The following is a 13855-nucleotide window of genomic DNA, read 5'->3' as shown; positions in this document are numbered from 1 at the left end:
AGTTAGATATCTTGAAGACATAAGATTGCATACCATGTGAATTTACAGTTTATATATAAACAGAATAATAAAGACCTGCTACACTCCACTTAATTTAGCATGAATCATGACAGATAAATTAAATGGTAATTGCGCGCCACTAAAATGCACAAGAAATGTTGTTTCTTTTAGCACAGTTTATTCTACTTTCTCCTTGATGGTTCATTTCATGACTACAATTGCACTGTGATTTTGGTCCTTGTAGTTATTTGTTCAGTCAACAGAAAACCTCTCATTTCTAAAATTGACCATCTCGTAAGCATCCTCCTCATCCTTGCCTGAGGATGAGCAAGAGAGCGTTGATTTTGGAACAGGTCGGTATGGAGGGATATTTGTCTCGTAGGTGCAGTGTTTGTGGTTTAATAACATGTGTTATTACTCTATCAAAGGGATCGATTTCACTGAATGATGTTCCTACTGAAGTCAGGAGTTTCTTTTTTAGACCTGCAGTCTACCTGAGGAGCTCAGACTTGCTAAATCAGTGTCTACTTTTAAGACTTTGCTAAAAATGCACTTTTATGGGGCAAAAATATATATATAAAAAAACCAACAAACGCACTTTTATCGAATGGCCTTTTATGATGTAATCATTTTATCCTCTTTTTTCTTTTCGTTTTGCCATCATTACAGTACATTGTACTTAGATTGTTTTTGCTTTGTTCTGTTTTATCTGGTTGCTACGATCTTTATTGTTCTTATCTTACCTTGTTATTTATTTTATTGCCTTGTAAAGCACTTTGTAACATTGTTTTGATAGGTGCTTTATAAATACAATTATTATTATATTATTCATGGTAGAGAAATCAATGTGCCATCTACAGGCCACCTGCAGCCTCTGCTCTCACCTGCAGGTTGCACATGAGTAAACTGTAACAGCTGTCACTCTCTTTGGCTGCAGATGTGAACACCATCGGCATGTGTATAATTGTTAACAACCTTCAGACAGTTCTGTGACATCCACCTGCCTGACTGGACACTATTACCTATCTTACCTCCCCTACACACACACATTCAGATCTGTGTGGTCCTTGTACCAGTTTGGTTTGGCCCAGGAGAACGTGGCTTTTGCAGAATGTGAAGGAGGCACGTCGGCGGTCCTATAATAAGAAACGTCATGACTGTTGGTCTGTAGTTCTACCGACCACATGAATGTAACCTGGAGGGCTGGACAGGGCTGCAGATTGCAGGCTGAATAAATACACTTAATGTTAGAACAACCCTGAATAGTGCACTAACAACTCTTGGCTTCATTACAGCATGGCAGAACTTTCTGTGAGAAGTGGTATGGCTCCAGAGAGACTCCATCTGTGAGTCCCATTTAGTTGTGGTTGTTCATCTTTGCGACATTAAATAAGGTTCCAGATTATTGGAATATTGGTTATTGGAAAGTAAAGACATGGAGCCATGAGTTCATACAGTGGTTAGAAACTTATTATACGTAGTGATGTGTGATCTGCAGTCAGCGCCTTGTCTTGAAAATTAAAATAATGATACAATATTAATTCTGAAGAAATTCAGGTTGATGCTGAAAAAATTGAAAGACGCTTAGAATAAATTTTAAAAAAAGAATAAAGAGGCCGCAGGCGCCATAGAGTACATGTGTGAGATTTCAGAGTGGAAAGAAAAGCATTCAGATTGTACCACATCCACCCTGTGAAAGGAACAGCACCAACAAAACAAAGCCAAATGTCATCATTAAAGAGAAGTGCGCCAAGACTATTTACTGGATTTATACTTATTTATTTATTTATTTACCTTTTTGTAAAAATTTCCATTTGAATTTGGTGAAGGTAAACAAGGGCAGCATCAGTTCTCAATATTGTTGTTAGGGAAGCATGTGTGTTGTATTACCACAAAGTTTTGATTCTCATGTTGGAAAGAACTGGCAACATTTACAGACCTTATAAAATGTTGGTTACAACAAAGTCATCTATTGCTTCTTCATCTGCCTGTTCGACTTTTCTTTCTGTGTGTGTGTGTGTGTGTGTGTGTGTGTGTGTGTGTGTGTGTGTGTGTGTGTGTGTGTGTGTGTGTGTGTGTGTGTGTGTGTGTGTGTGTGTGTGTGTGTGTGTGTGTGTGTGTGTGTGTGTGTGTGTGTGTGTGTGTGTGTGTGTGTGTGGCTTTATAGTAGAGTTGAAGTGTCATGAGTTAGTGAGTGAACTTCCTGTTTTCTTCGTGAAGCCTCTTTCTTTCTCTTCTTTTCATTCCTGTCAAGTTTGCCCTTTCCTTCCTTTTAAATTCACCCTCTGCCTGTATACTGCGCTTTCACGGCTTATAAAGTTGCTCTTACATGGTTTCATCACTCTTTATGGTCTTCATATTTCATTTTACATCTGCTGTTGCCATTTCCAAATGGGTAAACATTTCACAGTTTCCAACCCAGTAAATGCCAGAGTGTAGCCATCCCTTGCTCCCAAAGCATCCATCAGAGATAAATTAGCTTATGATTTATGCTGGAACACACTGTGCACAAACCACCAAAAAAATCTCAGTAAAGGAAATTTCCTTCTGTAGGGCACATTCACAGCCAACCACCTGGGACGAACCATTTTCCACATACCTCCGGAGCAGCGCACAGCTTTAAAACAGTCTATTGGGAAATACCACTTTTCCAAAACATTCTCCTGCAGTACTAAGGGGCTAATTTCTTCTCCTGTAACTGGGATAGATGGGAGGTCGGAATCTTGGAAACGTGAAGTATCTATTTTTGCATATTCATATGTGCAGGGAAAAGTCACACAACCCTGCGAGACACATCAGCGGATCATTGTCATCACCACTGGCAGCGACCAGACTTGTGATGAAGTGTTAGAGGAGTAGCGCAGATAGGAATAACTCAGTCAAGATGTATTTCTCAAGGCCAGTCTGTGTTTCAGCACGTGCGGCCAGGAAATTACAGGCTTAGGGAGATTTGGTTCTTAGAGTGTGTGTATATGCTTACATTTCTCAATGGTTTCTCTGTGTTCATACAGTAGGTGTGTGATGACTGACAAATCTCTGCACACTGATGTGCAATCCCAGAGCAGGTCAAAATCACGGCAGTGTTATTGTCTCCACTTAAACACGCCGGATTGTGTCGTTCTCATCCGCAGAAAAGTACAGCAACTTTCCATAAACTACTGAATTCATGCTGCTTTAATTAGTGCCACTGGCCTAACGACAGTTTCTCCAACTGCACCTAATTGCCGTGAGTCGTTTTCTTTCACAGTTTCTGTGTAATCTGGATGAGGTCCGTACAATTAGAGTCTTCATATGGTTTTCATTTGAAAGGCATCAGTCTGTCTTAACTGCAGGCTTCACTCAGTAGCTGATCCCTCTGTCTATCGTGGCTCACTAGATGTGGCATTAGGTCACAGCTTGGGCCATTTTGAGGATAACTGGGCTTTTTAACTGCTTCCCATAAAAACAGGATTTGAATTGCACACATAGTATATGTACTCGACATGCGCACACACACACACACACACACACACACACACACACACACACACACACACACACACACACACACACACACACACGCACAGTCTCTCGTCCTCATTTGGCCTCTGCGTTAAGGGGAACCCCTCCCCTGTTGTAGTGTGTGGCCAGAAGTGCCCAAGGCCCACATGCAGAAAGTATCTCAACACAAGGCTGATGATGGAGCAACAATTTCCCTATTACATCGTTACTGTTATACTTCTCTTCTTTCTTTCTTTCTTTCTTTCTTTCTTTCTTTCTTTCTTTCTTTCTTTCTTTCTTTCTTTCATGCGTATTTGTTTATTTCCTTCCTCCTTCACTTTTCACTCATTCACTGTTATGCTTCCCTTCTCTAAACCCCCTCAGACAGTTTCTCTTCTCTTTTTCCTCTCATTTGCTCCCACATGTCACATGTCCAGCCATACTCCCAGTCTACATTTGCACGCATTCACATTACACATTGTAACCTTTTATTTATACAGGTTAGCCTGGCTCTGTCGCTGTCTGCTTCTCTCTCTATGTGTCTGTTTCCTAGATACCCTCAGACTCTGTCTAAAGGCCCTGCTCATTTCTTCCAGGCCCTTCATTTCCCTGAGTGCTGCCATTTTCCATCTGCCCACCAGATGTCCCTGCACTTCCTTCCTGTCCCCATGTCCATCTGCTCACCTGTTTTTCATTTACAATCACCTGGGCCTAGTTCTCTCACACACCTGTTCCAAGTCCCATAATCACTCAAATCACTATTTAAACATAGCCATTGTCACCAGCTCTTTGTTAGTTCTTGCGTTTAGTTTTCTTCTCACGGGGTTTCACTGTGTTCCTTCCTGCGACTTGAGTTTGGTTACCTCGCCTGCGCCTGCACCTACCTGCCTTCCTACCTTGTGAACTAGTTTATATCTGCCAGTAAGCCAGTTTTCTTTCACCACAGCAATGCCCTGTTCACACTTGTACCAAAAATGACACTTGATCCAGGGAACACACACAATAAAACCTAATAATAAACAAGGAAACTCAAAAAGTTTGAGGTGTGAGGTTATCATTCCACATCATGAGTGGGGATTGAATGCTTTCATTTTTGGATGTCTTTCAAAAACAACTCCAGAGAAATCACTCAGAATCCTCACTTTGTCATCTCTGGTTCCTCAAACATCCGTTTATTATTGCAGAAAGTTAAATGTGAATCATAGTTTCAGTGAGGCAAATATGGGCTGTAGGATGATGATTTTTCTCATAATGACCTCTTAAGATAAAATATGTCAGTAATTATTACATCTCACATGCAAGGAGGGTCAACCAACCATATCATTTAAAATACTGAGAATCATAATGATCTCCAGTTGAGAATCTTACAGCTAAATGGTGAACTCAGCCTCAGGGTGAACACCTGACTGTTAAGGTTTTCTGATAGACATGTCAATGTCATATTCACTTTAATGTCAATACAGTTATATGTTGTCCAATTATTTTTTTAAAACCTTCAAACTCTTTGAATGGCCAACAGGAAATTGGTGAATCATCATCACCATGTCGATATGGGTGGACCCAGGATGAATCCCTGTGGAACACCTTTGGTTTTCATATCTGGATGTTCTCACACACTGATGTCTGATATAAAGTAAAATAAATAAAGTTAAAAGCAGTATATAATAATTACTCCATGACACAGGAATTCTAGATGGCTGAACAGACCAGTCAACCACCTTCATCAAAGTCATGTTGCTTAGTGCAGGTGTCCAGGTATGCATTTTAGGTATGAGCACATCTTAAGGACAGTGTATAAACATGACGCTTTGTAGTGTATTTCATTTAATGTCTCTGTGTTCTAAGGCCCATGCATTTCAAAAAGGCTGCTAAACCCATGCACAAACACAGATTGGCACATCCCATGATTAAAAACAGGGAGAGACATGTGGCTCTGCAATGTTGACATTTCATCCGGGTATGTGTGTGTTCACAGATTTTATGAAAGCACTGTCATGAAGGCAAGGCAAGGGAATTTTATTTGTAGGGCCCATTTTTACAAACAGTTTGTTTCAAAGGGCTTTACATGGCATCATGGCAACATCCTCTTCCCTTAGACCCTCACATCCACTGAGGAAAAAACTCTCTGAAACTCTTTTAACAGGGAAAAATAGTTGAAACCTCAGGGTGAGCAACAGAGGAGGGATCCCTCACCCAGAAGAAATGCGAGAAATATCAGAGAAATATCTCTCTCTCACAGCAAGTTGAACTCTAGTTCCAGTGAACTTCATCTGGTTGTACAGTTATTACTGCAGATGGCTATAATGTTTTCATTACCTATAGTGCAGCCTGTCAGTCACTGCTCAGTGCAAACCACAGACATAATATAGTAGGAGATCTCAGGGTGGTGGCTCTGTGGGTCGGGGTGGGGGTGGGGGCGGGGGCTGGACTGCGCTGGGCTGCTTGGCTCACTCACTCACTCCTTCTCCTCTGATGAAATCTGAGTCTCAACTCTAAGCTGCTGTCTCTGTTAATAAGGAATGACATTCTTTGTCCTGGCCGCAGCCTTACTCTAACCTATGTGATGATCCTCAAAAAAACTGTTGTTTCATTTCATGCACTTAATGAAAAGGGAGCTTGTAAAACAACGACGAGACAATACGCTTCGTCTGCCACTGATGTAAAAGTAGCTGCTGTATAGCTCTCAAATGTCCGTTTGGTTTATTTGATTGTTGCCATTTAGTTTATGAAGCTCTAATATATTTTCTGTAACCCTATGATGATGTCAACACATTTCACAGCACATTTAAATACACCACAGACACAGCAGTGAATGGACTCCAGCAACCTCTCTGACCAAACTCCACCTATTATTCAGCCGCATACAAACATTATATAAAAAGTGTATTTGCATACCATTAAAAACACTGTTAAAATCCTCATTAACCACTTTAGGAGCTCTTACGTACAGTAGAATGTGATGAATGTGCGTTCTTGATGTGTCTGTGTCTGCAAGAGCATGATAATATTTTGGAGGAAAACATTTTCCTCCTTCCTGTCTGGAACCAGGTACTCTTTGTTCCCTGAAGTGGCATTACTACAGGAAACCTGATTCCCATACGGACGTTTTCTCACTGGCACCCAGTTCAGCCACTTATTTTTGACAGCGCTGAGTAAATTTGCCACAGTGCATGGAAATCCATAAAAAATTAAGTACGGCCACACAAAACAAGAGTTATTGGATCAGTTTTAGTGTTACAAGAAGTCTGAAGTGTAGCCAGTAGAGGGGGTCTGCAACTGTGGCCTGGAAAGCAGGAGTCAACATGAGGCACTTCCAGCTCAGTGTGGTCACTAATTATATTTACAGCTGGTTCAGGACAGCCTATGCCAATAAGCCCATAATGGGGACATAGTTAATGGGCAGATAGGCTACACTACCATTTTAAATACACTTGAGCCGTCCTATCTGGCCTGTTTTTCCTTCCAGTAAAGCTCTCAGTCATGCCCAGGGTAAAATAAGAATTTAAAGCTTCATCAGATGCAAGATAGAAATTCAAGATTGTAGCGATGACATTTAAATTCTGTTGTTGAGTTAATCAGCACTTAGCTAATGTAAACGAGTAAAACTAAAACAAACTAAATTAATCTCTCCCTCATACAACTCAATGATTATATCAACATTGCAAAGATTCCCTGCATCTCTCAAACTCCGTACCAACATCGCCCTGATGTTGTCATCCCTATTGGCGGATGCAGGGGACATTACACAAGTGTTTCCCCAGACTGAGTTGTATTTGTCATGACATATAAACATATAAAACTGATGTCCTTTCTTAACAAATACAGACTGATCCTCTCTCCAAACACTCAGTATTTATTTTCTCTGTCTTTCAGAGTCGTTTCTGGAGCTGAATCGCTGCTGTCAAGAACCACCTGGCCTCTGCAGCTGTGAGTAAATCAACAGTACGCTCTCTGTGCAGCCAAAGTAGTGTGTGTGTGTGTGTGTGTGTGTGCGGATATACCTGAGCATGCTTATTAATGTGTAGTATGGAAGTGGGACAGCAGTGGCTCTCGGTAGGCTACTGTAGGTAGGCAGCGCAGGTATAGCAGTCGGTAGTTAATCCCTTGGCCCAGAGAGCTCAAAGCTTCTCAGCACTGTCACGTTCTGTTAATGTTAATCTGAACTGGATGCACTGCCAAGGGGCTGACCCACTGCCTACGACCCTGCCACATCCGAGGTCAGCGTCCGACGTCACTCAGAGAACCTATGCCAGGGTGCTGCCCTGTGATAATTACCTCCAGGAGCCATGGGTTTAAAATGCCAATGACCTCTGATAACATTTCAGACTGGCAAGTTTCTGAGTGAGTTGGTGAATGTTTTAATTGTTTGTGCATTGCTCCGAAGAAAGGATATAGTATTCACGGGGTATTAGCGTAATTTGGCTTGCAAAAACACGTCTTTAATGGACCCACTGAGGTAAATTTTCAATTCAGAATGAAAGCAGACATCCGCTGCTCTGTGTGCTGCTGCTGCTGCACTAGATGAGCCAACTCATGGGCAGCTTGGCAGGAAGAATACATAGAACAGAGGGAAGCGCTTTAATTCAGGACATATGCAGCCACTACCACTCTGTACCAAACAAGCAGCCGGTCCATTAAATGACTGCATCGAGGGGGCAAATCTGAAACAGTTGTTGTCTCCAGGAAGGAATTCAGTTGTTTGAGTGGGTCTTTAATTTGACAAATTACAGCCATTCAGAATGATGTGTGTGTGTACAATATATAACCCATTTATGACCAGGATTAACAAGGCATGTTGGTATTTTTTAGCTTTACTGTACATTGAATAATGATGTGGTTCACACTGTGAACACACTGTACTTTCCTCAGTTCACCACAGTGCTGCTGTGTTGTCATGACTAAGGATGAGCATCATAATCCACAATCCTTAACCTTTTTTGTGCATGTATGTAGCAGCTAATCTTGTATAAGCCCTTAATTCAATGTAAGGGTTAACTGTCCTGTACCTGGGAGTTATGTCTGGCATTAAGACTGACTGGATATCTGTGTCCAGACAATGGTGCTTTTTTTGAATAACTTATAATATACGGGGCCATTGTAGAGTGTGTATAGCAGAATTAAAGCTACAAATGTATTCATAGTATCTGACTAAAAACAGGTCTGATGCATGGTAAATGACAAGACATTGCTCTTTTGCTCACCATCGCTCTTTTGCTCACCATTTGCGAGTCTCAATTCATGATTTACAGAACAGAATAATATTTTAGTGTGTTCTTGTACAGTATGAACGAACCAGGTGCATTTTATGTGTCTGAAATATCCCTTACAGCACGATAAATTATTTTAACGATTACACCAAAAAACTCAGCAGTTACACCTCAACCTTAGCTTGGCCAAAAATGTAAAAGTTTAAAGCAGGATTTGCCTCCATGGTAGAAGGGGATGCAGTACATCATATCTTTTATTAAATATTTCGTTTTTTACTTAAATGAAACAATAACCATTATAAACCCTAAAACAGGTGATAAAAGGATATTTAAACATTTTGGCAAATTCGCCTATTGCCATAATCCATATAGTCTTAGGGGTAGGTTCGTTACCTTTAATTGTCGGTGCAAACTGTTTTGAGATCGGCGGGGCAGAGATACGAGCTGCTCAGCTAACGCAGCGGAGGCGCACGGTATTTCTACGTTTCCCTCGTCAAACAAATACACAATCCAACAACTCCAAAACACTCTCGTGGACAAGTTGTGACCTGCACATTCACCACGCTATGAGATAATAACGTATATAATTATGTAACATTATGACACATGAAGAAAACACTCCTTTCACCCAGTCACTCCACCCAGCAGCCGTGTCTGGGATGTAGTTCCGGCTACGCATTTCCCTCTAAAACAACTCTGTCTTGTAACGTTCCATTATTATTTCATAGCATGGTCAATGTGCAGGTCACAACTTGTTCATGTGAGTGTTTTTGGAGTTGTTGTTGTATTTGATGAGTTCAATGAGGGAAAGCCTGGGAATACCATGTGCCGTGCAGAGCTCACATCTCTGCCCCGTTGATCTCAAAACAGCTTGCATCGACAATTAAAGGTAATGGTACTCCTAAAACTATAGGGATTATGGCAATGGGCAAATTTGCCAAAATGTTGAAATATCCCTTCAAGTTACCAGTCTAGAAGAAATGTTCAGCATCAGACTTCACTATCTCTAGTGGTTGAAAAGCAATGGCAATGTAAACTCTGATATCTATTTTTTTTTCTTTTACTGAAGTTAGCATGTAAACCAGCTAGCTCTGGATCCTATCAGTCCATCTCGTCACTTTCCCTCCCGCGACTTACTGAAGCTTCTCCCTGAAGACGAAGCATATCCGTTGCATTAGCAAGACAATGATAGTTGAAGCTATTGCCAAACTACAATCACCACCACCTGCTCCTGACAAGAAGCCACGGTAACGCCAACGTACAAATAGCCCCGTCTTAAGTCTCGGTCCAGTCATCACGGACAGAGATCGTAGGTTAAACGGACAGTCCTTCTGTGTGTTATTATTGTGACTCAGAAACAGATTGAACTCATATTTAATCTGTCAGCTTTGGTTACCAATGGTTTGTTTATGACAATGCCAGAGCTGCATAGTAACACACATTCTGCTTGTCTCAGCGGGAGAGAAATACGGGAGTGAAAAGCACGAAGGCAGACTCCCACATGCCCCCGCACCCTTTACCAAGGGAGCATTAAGTGTGTATGTATTCTGTTTATCAGAAGAAGAAATACTTTGAAACACATTAATTTTGCAAGAAAGAAAAAAACCCTGTAACTTTTGGGATCTGTGCTCCATCCAAAGCTTGGCCTTGGAGGACCATGGGGGTGACCCTTTATGTCCTTTTCACCCTTGGCTTCTACTACTGCCAACACACATTTGTCAATCTGACATGACAAACACAGGTGTAATAACATTAAAATGGCTTTAGTCCAGCTAGGTTTGCCAGTCCCTGTGTATGCTGGCTCACCTGAATGGAACAGAGCCACCATTAATGCTGTTTGTTACTCCTGTGATTTGCATGTCATTAAAAGAAAAATACCACTTGCTAAAGCAATACTGTCATTACAACATAACCAAGGCTGTTTTTTACTGCCTTTAATCACAGCTGCTGCAGTATTTTCTTTTCCTGCTGCCAAATATAAATGTAAAACTGTAGCAGCTTCTCTTCTTACAGTCAGCCTGTGTTCTCTGCTCACTCATCACAAACCACGCTGTCAGAATGGGATACTTATCTTACCTGCTCTGGGTCGGTCCGTGTACGTTTCGTTAGTTTGATTTTTCCTTTAAGCCGAAATGTCAGAAAACGAAAGTCAGCTGGTAATTTGGTTTTCCGTTTCAAACCAAAAACCAAAAAACCAAAATTCAGGCTGGTTTTTTGTTTTTTGTTTTTTTGTTTTTAAAACGAAAAAACGAGGAAACCAAAATCAAATTACGGTAAAATTTTGATTGTCTTTTTGTTTTTGATCTTAAACAACACATTAACGCCGATGACAGACCGGAAGTGTCGGAACTTCAAAATAAAAGCCCAGTGAATTGCGTTATAGCCACAGACTGTGGATGAATGGCCTATACAATCTTTTTTTTTTCTTTGTAAATGTTGTGTTTTGAGCACATGGATACATTTTCACAGCTGTGTTTATTTTTACACATGAGCGACAAGCTGATCGTTAAATAGTTCATCTTCCTCATCTCCTCGCTGCGCTGGGTCTCTGTCTCCGCTGCTGTAGCGCTTCGCTTCGCTTCCATTCAGTCAGATCATTTTCACAACGTGTTCTGGGCCCGTCTCCGGTCCCAACCGGGCTCCGGACAGGCTGTCCCTCTCTGAGAGGGTGAGGTCAGCTTCACTCCTGCATTAACGCCGATGACAGCCTGGAAGTGTCTGAACTTCAAAATAAAAGCCCAGTGAATTGAGTTATAGCCATAGACTGTACTGTAGCCTATAAATAGCCTATGAAATCTTTTTTTTTTCTTTGTAAATGTTGTGTTTTGAGCACATGGATACATTTTCACAACTGTGTTTATTTTTTACACATTAGCGGCCAAGCTCATCATTAGTTCATCTTCCTCAGGTGCCTCGGTCTGTCCGTTGCGCACGCTGCAGCGCTTCGCTCCCAGGTCAGTCAGAGGATTTTCAGCTTCACTCCAGTCAGTCTTCACGGACAGTCCACTAAGAGTTTCTGAACATTTCCCCCTCAGTTTGTCCCAGGCGGCGGCAGATAGTTTTTTTTTTTTTTTTTTTTTTATGGCTTGAACGCCATTATATGAGACCCGGCTATTAATTGAATACCGGCTGATTGTTTTGTTATTTGAGGAATAGCTATATTACGATCTGCTGCAGTAACGTTCGCCACCTTATGGAATAATGCTGCATGGGGCTGGGTGATAGACCAGCTCTTCTCAGAGACTCAACCCGACCCTGAGATCTCCAACCCCGGGCATATTTGGCAGGTGGCAGCGGCCCCTTTATGGTTCTTTTCTACTCTTTTCAGTCACATGAGATCCAGTCCCAGACCTCGGCTACAGTCCGGGATTTCATCAGGCTCCCTTCCCGGCACGGGGCACTATTGGCAGCTTAGATGAGGGGAATCGCCGTGCGTAATGGTCGCGCGTAATGACAGCTCCTCGCCGGTGAAACACAATAAACTGCGCTACTTCTTGCATGTTTGTCACATGACATGGTGGAGCCGTCACAGAAGTCCGCTGTGAAAATGATCTGACTGAGTGGAAGCGGAGCGCTACAGCGCAATGGAGACAGAGACCCAGCGCAGCGAGGAGAGCAGTACATGAGAAAGATGAGTTAACGATCAGCTTCGCTATGTGTAAAAATAAACACAGCTGTGAAAATGTATCCATGTGCTCAAAACACAACATTTATAAAGAAAAAAAAAGATTTTATAGGCCATTCATCTACAGTCTGTGGCTATAACGCAATTCACTGGGCTTTTATTTTGAAGTTCCGACACTTCCGGTCTGTCATCGGCGTTAATGTGTTGTTTAAGATCAAAAACAAAAAGACAATCAAAATTTTACCGTAATTTGATTTTGGTTTCCTCGTTTTTTCGTTTTAAAACCAAAAACCAAAAAACGAAAAAACCAGCCTGAATTGTGTTTTTTTGGATTTTGGTTTGAAACGGAAAACCAAATTACCAGCTGACTTTCGTTTTCTGACAGTTCGGTTTAAAGGAAAAATCAAACTAACGAAACGCACACGGACCCTGCTGCTGCACATCTGACATCTGACATCCTTTCATTGACATTGTGAGAGTAAATTAGGGACCAGTACAGTATCTTTGTATTTGTATATCTGTACAAGTTTGTTTTAGAGCACACATCTTAATTAATTAATTAATTAATTAATTAATTTGTTTATTTTGACAGGGACACAGCTCTCAGCAGATAGCTAAAGCTACTTTTCACCTCAGGAAACAAAGAACATAAGAACCCAGAACAGCATCTTCAATGACAACAATACAGAGACTTTACAACATGAAGTAACATTGCAACTACAGCAACTACTACGCCTCGCTTTTCTTATGAATGTTCTTGTCACCAGTGAAACTGAGCTCTGGCACTGTTTGCTCAGATAAAGTAATGGCTCTAAATTTGGAAGCACTTTAAAGACTTGTCTCCTTTAATGAGTGACAGCCTCAGTATTGTTCTCGGAATTGATTAAGACATAAAAGTCCCAAAGTTACAGAGTCAATATTGTCAATGCCAATAATGTTACCATCTTACCATGACTTTGTTGTGTCTTAAATGTGCGTCTCGCATTACTCAAAAACAGGCCACGCTTGCCATCTGTGCCTGCTTTCAATTCAATACTTTTATCTCAATGCCACCCATTCTCGTGCCGTGGCGTTTTAGGGACAGCAGTGTTGGTCGGTTTGTCCATTAAACTTTAGTGCAGAAATCCACAAAAGCCAGAAGAAAAAGCCAAGTGAATTTGGTGAACCCCTAACTTTCAGTTAAAGTCACAACCATGTTATGAAATATTTTATCATCTTTGGCATAAAACTTGGTATGACTGGTACTACTTGGTAACACTGTCATTTGGACTGACATTAGCATTTAGTTCAAATCATTGGTGCCTCAATGAGCCATTTGGTGGCCTATGTTGTATTAATGTAAAAGGTAAAATAAAATGCGCATACATTACATTTCTACATATTTTACACATTTGACATATTTACCAATGGGTTTCGTGGATGAAGGGACAATGCTGAGGATATCTGAGGTGGTATATTTTTTACTGCTTTGGCTCTAACACAGCTGTTTTGACATCCAAGTAATAAAAGATACATGAGAAAACCATGTTTGAATCCCAATTGT

Source organism: Trachurus trachurus (genome assembly GCF_905171665.1).
Source record: "Trachurus trachurus genome assembly, chromosome: 24".
NCBI classification, from domain to species: domain Eukaryota; kingdom Metazoa; phylum Chordata; class Actinopteri; order Carangiformes; family Carangidae; genus Trachurus; species Trachurus trachurus.
The sequence above is the reverse complement of the archived record's forward strand: the minus strand, read 5'-3'. Positions refer to the sequence as shown.